Source organism: Triticum dicoccoides, chromosome 3B, assembly GCF_002162155.2.
Source record: "Triticum dicoccoides isolate Atlit2015 ecotype Zavitan chromosome 3B, WEW_v2.0, whole genome shotgun sequence".
NCBI lineage: Eukaryota > Viridiplantae > Streptophyta > Magnoliopsida > Poales > Poaceae > Triticum > Triticum dicoccoides.
In genome coordinates, this window is record NC_041385.1 from 759,757,446 (window position 1) to 759,769,817 (window position 12,372).

The following is a 12,372-nucleotide window of genomic DNA, read 5'->3' on the forward strand; positions in this document are numbered from 1 at the left end:
AGGTAGGGAGTGTGAGTGTGAGTGTGGATTGGATAGAGGAGAGCGTGGGTGGTGGGAGATAGCTAGTTTTAGCAGTAGCGCTCTAAAGGTAAAGGTGCTACTGCTAAACTACCTAGCAGTAGCGCGCTCCAAATTAACGCGCTGCTGCTAGAACTAGCTTCGCGGCGGGGTCGTGGGAATTATAGCAATAGCGCGGTTTAGGGGAGGTGCGCTACTGCTACGTCTATTTCAGCAACGAGTACTGCAGGAGAGCGCTACTGCTACAATGCAGCAGCGCCTTAATTTAAAACTCGCTGCCGGTAAGATCATGTGTATAAGTTTTTCCCTAGTTGTGCTTGGTATTGATTTCCGTGGGAACCGAGGCGATGAGGGCGACGAAGCGGCATCTCGCTGACTAGGCGGGCCCGCCCCCCGTTCGCGCCAAAACCACTCGCCCCGGCGCTCCCCAGCGCGTCGGTTTCGGCTTGGGTCTGCCGGCACTAACTTCGGCCCAAACCGACGAAAAACGGGCTTTTGGGGGCGCGACATGGCCATTCTTTCGGCGTCGGCGCAAAAAAACGTCTTGGGGCGCTGTGTTGGGGGCGCGGCTCGAGATGCTCTAGTGACTTCTCAGCCATGCCTGATGGAGTTGTGCGTGTTTGCTGCCGAGATGACGAACCGAGTCGTTGGCTCGTGGCTTCCGAGATGGGCAGACGCAGGATGCGATCTGCTGCACAACCGCCTGCATGTCGCCGCCGCCTGTAGATTAGGATACTCGAGGGTGTAGGTCGTGGAGTTGCGGTGAAGAGGAGGGCGGTGGGGGGGTGGCATTGAGTGACGCTGGTGCATGCAACCGCGGAGGATGGAGAGCGGCGTGTTGTACGGGGGCGCAAGGTGCCATGAGTGATGCCTCCACCTCGATTGATTTGGGGATCAATTAGTTTCCAAAATAAAGGTGTGACGCAAGTGTGGGCTGGAATTGCGGATGGAAGAAAGGCTCTCAGGCGTTGGATGGAGAATGAATCACGAGCTCGGGACCAATCTGATGGATTCAAAAAATCAGTCTTCTAATGGATAAGAAGTGTTTCCCTGTCAAGTTTCAACAATAACAAATTGTAATAATACTCCTATCCTATTTGGGCCTTAGCCACAAATCAAGAGCACAATTCAACTAATGGATGTTCTTCAAGGTTGTAAGAATTTCTTAATAGATGGATCAAGCTACAAATTCAGCAATGCAGTGGACACCATCATGCATGTTGCAGACGTATGGACCATAGTATGTGGACGTGGATTTGTATGGTTCCTTAGCATCAGTTGCTTATAGGTACAAGGTAGCCCGATCTTCCGATGCGGTAGCATCGAATTTTGTTGGAGAATACTTTAACGACCCGACTGCACCAAACACTAGGCTCCACCTTAGCAATGATAAACCAACTATAGTATAGTTATTGATGGTGTTGGAAACAAAGTCAACCTGATCATGAAGATCAATACCTGCCTGCAACCAAGTGTTGGATTCTTTTTTTTCCAAGAAAACTTCCGATCTATTCATCAACTGTCAGTGTAGTACAAAGAACACAAAAAATAAAATTTGCATCCAGGCCTAGCGACGATTACAAACATTGGAGCGGGCCGAAGTAGCGCCGCCATTATCGCCCCTCCCTCGTCGGAGCTGGGCAATCATTGTTGTAGTAGACACTCGGAAAATTCATCGTGCTAAGTCCCCATGGGACCAGCGCACCAGAATAGCAATCGTCACTGATGAGGAGAATCATAGATCGGAAGGATCCAACCTGCAGAGACACAGACATAGACTAACGAAGATTGGATCCAGGAAGATCCACTGAAGACACACCTCCCCACGCCCTCCTTTGATGCTCGAAGCATCACCGGGACTAGGGATAGACGGGGAGAAGCTTATTCCATCTTCAAGAAGCCGACGCCACCTTGTCTTCTTGAGCATGACACAAACCATAACAAAACTTAGGGCTTGTTTGGGACTGCTCCGCTTCACCAAAATCGGCTTCACTCCACCAAATTCACTTTGGAGCAGTTTCATACAGAAGTTGTAGCACTACCGAAGAGAATGTTTGGCTTTCATGTAGCTCCAGCTTCAAGAATGAGAAATTTGGTGGAAAGGATCTATTTGATTGGGTGATGGGTGGAGAAATGAAGGGGTATCCACTTACTGGTGGCAGTGGTGGGTAATTTCCCCCAACTCCAGCTTCTAGAGTTTTTTGGAGCACCCCCTGAAGAGCTTCATAAAAATCTGGGAGTTGTACCCCAGATTCTACTTTTTTTGCGGAGCCGCATATCGTGGAGTTACCCCGTTTGGCTTGTGTTTTTCGTAGCAGAGGTAAATTTTAAGGAGCAGAGCAGTCCCAAACAAGCTCTTAATGTTGGATTCGACACCCCCCCCCCCTCCTTGGGCTGGCCAAATCCCCCTTTGTCACTCCTTAAATACCCATCTTAGGACATTGTTATTAGGGTTTGGGTTTTGTTTGATTGAGTTTAGCCGTTTGCTACTCTTTGCCATTGACACGAGAGTTAAGAAGACCTCCTCTTCTAAGTGTCAATGGAACCCCACTTTGTTAAACAAGTACTTTGTATTATATCCATAATTCAAATTGCCGTTTCTCAAATCTAACGATGGAGGGGCGATAATGGCGGCGCTACTTCGGGCCGTTCCAATGTTTGTAGTCGTTGCTAGGCCTGGATGTAAATTTTATTTCTAGTGTTCTTTGTATTACATTGACAGTTGATGAATAGGTCGGAAGTTTTCTTGCAAAAAAAAAAATCCAACCTTAAGTTGGTCCTCTCTCTACACAAATGGACTCTAAAAATTGCATGTAGCCTTTTACTCCGTTATTACATGAGCCTGGCCCAGAACTAGTGTGGCGCAACACCTATAGATAGACTATAGACAAAATCATAAGTGACATCTATTTTATTCGTCCATGTCCCTCAAGTGTTATCAAGGTGGCTTAGAAGTCATGAAATCGTCAATTGAAGCTTTGTCTTCACTCTTTGTACGCCATTTGCCATCTCCATGCTTGATCATACTCCGACGTGTGTTCTGCTTGTGCATGCTAGGATCTTCGTTCGAGAGTACTAGAAATATACTTGACTTAGCAAACATCATAATTTCATATGCATTTGGAAACGTTCCTAGAAATAGATGTATCTGATATTTGAGTTGGCTTGTGTCATGTGCGAGCTCGTAATTGGTCCTTGTATCTCTTAAACTTAAGACTGTGTAGTCACATGGGATGTGGATGTAACCGCAGTAAGGATGTCCTCACCAGTTAGTACACATGTCGTATTTTTTCTAATCCATTTTTCCATCAACAAACCATGCACCGGTCCACAACCGACAATTTCATCTGATACTAACATTTGCTTTTTAGGAATACGGAGAAGTGCAAAAAAACATGGCCTCAAACAAGAGGGCAAGCCCTCTTCGCCAAGACACACTGCATAATTTAGCTCTTACTCCCTCCTTACCGGTGCCAAGGTGAAGGAAAAAAAAGAGTACTTAATGTTTATTTGTTAATTAATAGAATTGCATGCAACAAACTGACCACTGCAAGCCGTGCAAGATAGTCCGAAATCGTTGAAAGCATACACACCCCACATCTTTTATTGGTTTATTTCTTTATTCATGTCAAGAAACAAGAAACGGGGTGGAAGTCAATGCACCGGGCCTGAGCATTTTTGGATTATTTGGTTTTTGTAATGTGCCTAATGCACCGTTACGGATGGAGTATGACATTTGGGATGCTAACCATATACAATCGTTATGAACCTTTTGCCGATCACATTGTTCTTTCTCCTTCTAGTATCGTAGTCGTCCCATCACTTTCACAACTAGTTGCAAAAGATCACATATTTCTAGAATTGTCAAGCCAATATCCTTTAGAACCTCAATCCCAAAATCATGTTTTCCTCTTGTGAGTACCTGCAAGGAGTTGAAATATATAGTTAATGACGAAAAATAACACATTAGCATGGGCTACTGCCATCTTTTTATTCACGAATATAATTTGTCAACATGGTGGTACACACCGTGGTAGCTAGCCAAGGATCTCCAGGGGGCAATATGTAAAATGTTATTGTTTGAGGTGGCAAAGGGTCTAATTTTTCTATCACATATGTCACATAATAATATCTTTTGTGATTCTCCGGAACAGGGGGGGGGGGGCGACCGCCCCCTTACTTGTACATATCTCCGCCACTTGTTGACATTGTTGTATGACTCCATGGATTTCATGGTTCAACCACAGGCAACCACCCCCTTACTTATACATATCTCTGCCGCTTGTTGTATTACTCCATGCCCTTTCATGGTTCAAGCGACGACATCATGTCTTGTAGTGATAAGAACTCGGCTACCTGTGGTGTCGTGGCTAAAGGGAGCTTTCAACATGTTGCTCCATTCGACGTTACCCCACATGCCATCTAACACAAGAAAGAACTTCCTATATTTGGTGAAACTAGCAAGAGTAGGCACAAGTGAGGCTTCATATTCATACGCACTATCATGTATTGGCATGTTTCGCTCAGTTGTAGTGATTGCCATCTTCAATAACTAAACCTCGATGTACTCCGGTGTGATACCTAACCATATGTTCTTGGTCAACTTGCCTTGGACTGCTTCGTCAATGAAAACCTTCTTACTGACGGTGGTCTTACTAGTACCTCCAACAACGATGGTGAACACCATGTTGTTATCACTCAAGTCAGCTTCATCTCTTATGAGCATCTCTATAAGCACTCTTGTGTCATATTCAATCTTCTCCACAACCACCTCTGATCACTCGAGCAAAGGATGTGCCTTGGGGTCAATACCATGAGGTCGAGCCGTATCCGGCCCGGGTAAGCTTCTAGCTTGATGAAATTGAAACGGCCACCCGTCTTGCAGTTGCCATCCAACTTCTGGTCGAGCACCTTGATGCGAATATTGATGTCATATGCATGGATGGTATTCCACATGCAAAAGAGCAAGGGGTTAAGACACCCCTGCAAAATTGGATTGCATGAGGAAGTGCCGGGGTTAAGACACCCCATATCCTCAAGGCAAGGGTCAAGGATATCGGTGGCTTGGTACTCGACATACTTCAGTCCCTCCACTCACCGCCGCGAACTCTCATTGGTGATGTTTCTTCGATCAGCATCCCGCGCGGATGTTGGAGTAATCCAAACGTCTTAAAGTAGTATCAGGGATTTGTCTCCACGTCATGTCATGTGCCATTAGTTGAGAGTTATGAAGCGCTAGTGTTCGAGTTCAATTGGGATTAGTAAATGGTGACCATGCTGGCTGGTTGATTAGATTAGGAAAGTATCAAACTCCATGGGGGGGGGGGGGCATTGCCCCCTTACTTCTACGAGTTACTCGAGTCCTAGTATGACTAGGTCAGCCTATCTGTTGGTCGTCATGCTATATACAAGTGCATACACATTCTAAGTTGTACCAGAAAATTCAGAAGAAATAAAGACAAACAAGTGGGTATGAGGCTCACCCTTTTACAAAGTTTTCGATCGCGTGTGTTCGTGATACATTGATGTGACCGGCCTATGGGAGAAACCCAAAATTTGATATCGAAGCAAGTTCAAAGATTTGTCGTGTTTGCCCCCAAGTGGTGACCCCAACTAGTAGGGATGGAGATGGATCAAATGCGGTTACCACTTTCATTTTCTTAGTTTCAAAATAATAAATACGAATGCGAATATGGATGTTATTGGATTTGAATGCGGATTGGATGTTACTCAGATACAAATACATATCACATGTTTACTCGATTCAGGGCGGATACAAATAATAGCAACATTTTAGTAAATGAAAATAAGTGAAGATCTACATGACACAAAATAATCAACATGCAGCATGTAATACGTGAATGATAGACAATTTTATGGATAAATACTACAAAAATGCATAGTCATTCCTTAGTTTAATTTTGCAAAAATTAAAATTTTACAACATAATCATGTTGGATAATTGGCATAGTGGCGAATATTCGTTTCTGAGCTGGGGCTTAGATGATCCCGAAATCAGAGTTGTATGCTAGAATGTGGATCTGTGCCTGTGACTGTATTTTTTCTGTCTGTATATTCCATGTAAAGTAATAAAAACAGGCGACCTTTGAGGCCCAATGAATGCGACAGCAAAGCGTACTGTCCAGCCCATGGCTCAGCATTTCTTTTGTGCTGGGCTGAGCCGTCTCCATCACCCCCGGAGGAGTTAACGGCCTGCCCAGCCCATCATAAATGCAGCCCCCCAGGGTGGAATTGCCTAATCGCCGCTTACTGCGGCAAGTAGTCGCCGCTTCACACAGGGTGCAGCTCATCCTGCGCAAACCCATTTGAGTGGTTTCGCTTCGCGAGATTAAAAAACCGCAAAAAATTGGTAACACTAGGGATCTAATCAACGACCTCCTGTAGTGGTACACGCGATGGTAGCCACCGCGACTGGCTCATGGATGTGTAAGAATAACAATGCTAAACTTAAAAGAAACTAAAGGCGACGACAAAACTTAAAACCAGTTCGCGGAAATTCCAAAAAACTTTTGTTACTTCTACTGCTTCTTTCTGGTTTTTCCTTACAGTCTTATTCTGTTCTTTCTTTTTTCTCCTTTTCTTTGTTTTTTCGTTTTCTTTGTTTTTTCGTTTTTAATATTTTTTCCCTTTTCTTTTTAAGATTTTCAAAAAGTTCAAATATGGTTCAGAATATTCAAAAATGTTATTTTTGTCAAAATTTGTTCATATTTCTGAAATAGTGTTTACATTTTCAAAATTTTGCTCACATTTTCGAAAAATGTTCCTGATTTTTTTGTTTGTTTTCTTTATTTTTTCCTTCTCTTTTTCTTCTCTTTTCTTCAAAAGAAATTCAAAATATTCAAATTTTGTTCCTATTTTTATAAAATGTTCAGTTTTCGAAAAAATGTTCTCAAAATTTAAAAAAATTGTTCTCGTTACATGAATAAGTTCAAAACTTTCCAAATGCAGAAAATGTACCGGATTTCATAAAATGTTCATATTTTCATAAAATGTTTGCGCTTCCAAATTTGTTTGGGATTTTTTAAAAATTGTTCACTATTTCAAAATTTGTTCTCAAGATTCAAAAAATGTTTGCACTTTAAAAAATTGTTCGTGCTTCTAATTTTTTTCAGGATTTTTCAAAATTGTTCTCACAAAATTTGTTCTCAAGATTCAAAAAATGTTCGTGCTTTAAAAAAAATTCGGGCTTCCAAATTTGTTCTCCGTTTTAAAATTTATTCTCAAGATTCAAAAAATGTTTGTGATTTAAAAAATTGTTCGTGCTTCCAAATTTTTCTTCGTTTCAAAATTTGTTCTCAAGATTCAAAAAATGTTCGTGCTTTAAAGAAATGTCACTAATTCCAAAAATGTTTGGGAAATACAAAATTTGTTCGTTTTCAGAAAACTTGTTTGCGTAATAGTACGTTCAAAAAGTTGTTCACTATGATAACTAATTCCGGTTCGACACAGCGGTCAAGTCCTGCTGTACCTTGTACTAAGTTATTTTCAATGCAGGCTGTTCCATTGCAAGCAATGCTAGTTAGCTGGAGCCAATAGAATCTCCCCCTCAGTGTCGCCCCACCCAACCCTACACAAAAATCTTCCCATTGTCGCCACTATATCCCCTTTGTACTTCGACCACCATGTATGCCGCCTCTTCATCCTCCCTCTCCTAAAAAAAATCACTAATCGCACGATTTGTGGCTGCCGTCGTCCGCCACTTGAGCTGTCCGCGATGCCTGCAATGCTGTTGTTACGCTGCTGCTGCTGCTACTGATTTTTAGCACGCTGATGTTGCCGCTACGTATATGACATGCACACATCATCAACACCAAACTCTCAAAGGAAAAGGGATATGGATATGATTTCTCTGAGCAAGGAACATCATTTCGTTTGTCACACAAGTGTGGCCGCATGCATCTTTTCGATGCAGAGGCCGGGGGACGTGGCAAGCAGCTTGTTCCCCATCCCCGGCACACCAACGTGATTATCGGGAAGTGCGTCTTCAAACACAAGCTCCGTCCCGATGGTACTCTTGACCGCTATAAAGCACGCTGGGTTGTTCGCGGTTTCCGGCAACGTGTTGGTGTCGACTTCATCGACATTTTTGCTTCAGTTGTTAATCTTGAGATGATCCACACGGTTCTCCACCTTGCGGTCTCCCGTGCCTGGCCGGTGCACCAGATGGACGTCTGCAACGTCTCCCTCCAAGATCAGCTTGAGGAGCAGGTCTTCTGCCAGCAGCCCACAGGGTTTGTTGATTCGGCTCATCCCGACCACGTGTGCCTGCTCTGGCGGTCCTTGTATGGACTCAAGCAGGCTCCTCGCCCATGGTACCTACGTATCGCGACATTTCTGCACCAACTTGGGTTTCGCTCTACCCGCTATGGCACATCGCTGTTTGTCTACTAGCAGGGCTCCGACACTGCATATCTGCTCCTTTACGTCGATGACATCATCCTGACGGCATGTATGGCTGGCCTTCTCAGTCAGCTCATTGATCGTCTTCGCGCCGAGTTTGCCATCAAGGACTTGGGTCCTCTGCGCTACTTCCTCTGTGTTGAGGTGGTGCGTCGTCCGGATGGCTTCTTCCTTCACCATCGGAAGTACGCTCACGAGCTCCTTGATCCTGCTGGCATGCTTAACTGCAAGCCCGCTGCCATACATGTTGATACGAAGGCCAAGCTCTCTGCCACACATGGTTCTCCTGCTTCGGATGCTGCGTTTTACCGGTCTATTGTTGGGGCTCTTCAGTACCTCACTCTCACTCGATCGGAGCTCCAATATTCAGTTCGGCAGGTGGGTCTTCACATGCATGCTCCTCGGGATGTTCATTGGGCCGCTGTCCAGCGGATTCTCCGCTACATCTGTGGCACCATGGATCTTGGTGTCACGTTGCACGCCTCCACCGACACCGTCCTCACCGCCTACTCCGATGCCGACTGGGCCGGCTGCCCTAACACTCGTCGCTCCACTTCGGGGTACTGTGTTTATCTTGGACCCTCGCTTATCTCGTGGTCGTCCAAGCGGCAGCCTACGGTCTTCCGTTCCAGTGTTGAGGCTGAGTATCGTGTTGTGGCCAACGTCGTTGTCGGTGTCAAAACCGGCGGATCTCGGGTAGGGGGTCCCGAACTGTGCGTCTAAGGCTAATGGTAACAGGAGGCAGGGGACACGATGTTTTACCCAGGTTCGGGCCCTCTCGATGGAGGTAATACCCTAGTTCCTGCTTGATGATCTTGATGATATGAGTATTACAAGAGTTGATCTACCACGAGATCGTAGAGGCTAAACCCTAGGAGTTAGCCTATGATTATGATTGTTCTTGTCCTACGGACTAAACCCTCCGGTTTATATAGACACCGAAGGGGGCGAAGGTTACACAGAGTCGGTTAGAGAGAAGGAGATCTAACATCCGAATTGCCAAGCTTGCCTTCCATGCAAAGGAGAGTCCCATCCGGACACGGGACGAAGTATTCAATCTTGTATCTTCATAGTCCAATAGTTCGGCCAAAGTATATAGTCTGGCTCCGGATACCCCCTAATCCAGGACTCCCTCAATAGCCCCTGAACCAGGCTTCAATGATGATGAGTCCGGCGCGCAGATTGTCTTCGGCGTTGCAAGGTGGGTTCCATCTCCGAATACTCCATAGAAGATCTTGAACACAAGGATCATGTCCGGCTCTGCAAAATAATTTCCACACACCACCGTAGAGAGCACAATACTTTACAAAGGTAATCTGCTGACAATTTTTCATAGAGTGTCCTCACGCCGCGGCCTGGTTTAATACGAACCGTTTTTCTCAGCCTGCCACGACACACACTGCAAGGCAGTTTTATTGGCACGTCTTGTCGAAGCAGAGATCGTGTCCCCCTTATCACGGGATTCTCATCAATACGGGTGCAGGTAACCCAACTACACCTGTTGGCCTGACTCCGTGTTTTTAGGCAAGTCCCAAACGGTTATGTTGAGGACGCTTGATATTCACCCCCTTTATAGAGGGGTCGAGGCCTATCCCTTTCTTACAACGCTTGCGCCTTTCCGCATCTCGAGTTACAACACCCTAAGCTCAAGATTAGGCACTTCGGATCTTCAATCATGTCCGGATCCAACCTTCAAGGCCGGTGGATGGCCTCCTCCGTCACAGAGGAGGACATTGTGAAGCTCAGGGAGGCCAGATATCTGACTGCCGACGTCAAGCACAGCTTCCTGCTCAATGGCAGGTCATCCCCACTCCCGAACCCAACGAGAGCGTTGTATTTGTTTCTCACTTCCACCGAGGCTTAGGCTTTAGTCTTGATCCCTTCGTGAGAGGGCTCATGTTCTATTACGGGCTAGATTTTCACAATCTAGCTTCGGGTTCCATCCTTCACATTTCATCGTTTATCATCGTGTGTGAAGCCTTTCTCCACATCACCCCACACTTCGGCTTATGGCTCAAGACCTTCAATGTAAAGCCGAAGGTGATCGAGGGGCGACACGCGGAGTGAGGAGGCGCTGCAATAAGCCGAAATGCCGATGCCCCATGTCCAGAGGGTTCCTTCCCGGAGGTGTCCGATCTATGGCAACGGAGGTGGTTCTACGTCACAACTCCCCGAGGCACAAAGTGGGCGGCTGCCCCCGCCTTCCGCTCAGGCCCTCCACCTCAACTGGCGTCATGGGCCAACGTGGGACTGGGCTGGGGGCTGCTAATAACGTACCGACATTGCAGAGCCGCATTCGGGAGCTTCTTGAGAGGGATATCAGCCTTGTCAGAATAATTCAGGTAATGCTAGTTCGACGGGCCCTGCCGTGCAAACGTCGACCTCTCCGGATGTGGGAGTTCAACCCAGAAGGTCCGCGAACTATTCAACACTTCTTCGGCATGACACTCAAAGGGATGTATAGGTTATTCTTCGGAGCACGAGTAAAGTGTCCAGATACCATCGAGGATGCGGGCTTGAGCTGCAACCGCCCAGATACCCAAGTAAGTAACCCTGAAACCGAACACTTCGTTTATATTTATCACAACACTATTCTGAAAACTGTCCGCGGCCAGGATTGGATCAGCAAGGCGGAGAGGATCAGGTGTCCGTTCCCACTTCCCGAAGGCTCGCCTAGTCCTGCGATAGCAAGGATGCTTAGACGTGCGCTAAGCCAAGTGCCCTCGGGAAAAGACGAAGGGAAGAATAGGGAAGCCGAGCTTCGTACATTGCACATCCAAACCGGGGGACTTACTGCCTCCACAAAGGAGGATAATCGGAGAGGTGAATCTAAGGTTTCCTCCCCCCGCGGGAAGAAAAGGGCCGCCTCGGAAGACTTGGAAACGAAGGTGCCTAAACAAGGGAAGAAAACTTCACCACGGGGCCCCGCCCCGGAGGGCGTCCTCACCGCACCATGCCCGCAGACGGGCCAGCCCTCCACCGAGCTGTAAGTTATTTTAAATAAAAAGATATTGCTTCCTCCTCTGAGAACAATAACCAGGATATATCCTTTGCAGTCCGGCTAGTAGCTCTTATCAATAGAGTTCGTCTTCAGGGGATCTTCTTCCGGAGATGATGGAGAGTGAAACCCCACCTACCTCTCCGCCCCATGGGGCGGGCGACCCTGAGGTGTCGTCACAGAGGATTCCAGATCCGTCGAGGCTGGAAGCTAACACTTCGGCCACCCGGAGCCCGGAGTGTTCGGCTCCCACGGAGGGCAATGGGAAGGGTCCGGGACCGTCCGGCGCCCGGCCGGACACACTGACGGGCCTTCTGGAGCAAGATGCTCTTCCAGAGGATCACCGTGCGTTAATGGGTACGGTGTTTGAGAAGATTTCATCCGCCACAAGCGGCTTGAATGAAGCTTTCACGAGTCTGCTCAAAGGCTTTGAGGTACGCAACGAAACACGTAAGTTTTTGGTTGTACCGCATGCGCTAGGTGTGCTCCGTATAGATAGTAGCCCCTGAGACTTTGGTTGCCAGCCCTAGGCGGCAAATGGAGGATCACACTCCCAAGTAATGATCGCACTGCATTCATGCGCAGGTGGCTAAGGGTCCGGCTGTAGACCGGACCGCTGAATTTGCCGAACGGAGACGAAAAATTGATGTGGTGGGCGCCGACATCACGCTTGTAAATAAGCGGTTTGACGAGTCACAGAGTATGTGCTCTTTTTTCCTCACATGTTTATGACATATTAAGAGGAGCATAATGTTATATGATATGCTTTGGCTGCAGGCGGAGCTGCTGCCGTGGAGGCCCTGAGGGCGGAACTTGCCCCAGCCAAGGAACAAGCCCAGGCTAGCAATGCGGCTGCCCTAAAGGCGGCCGAAGATTTAAGAGCCGAACAGCCTGTCATCGCCGAAGCGAAGATAAAATAGCCGAGATGGCTGTGG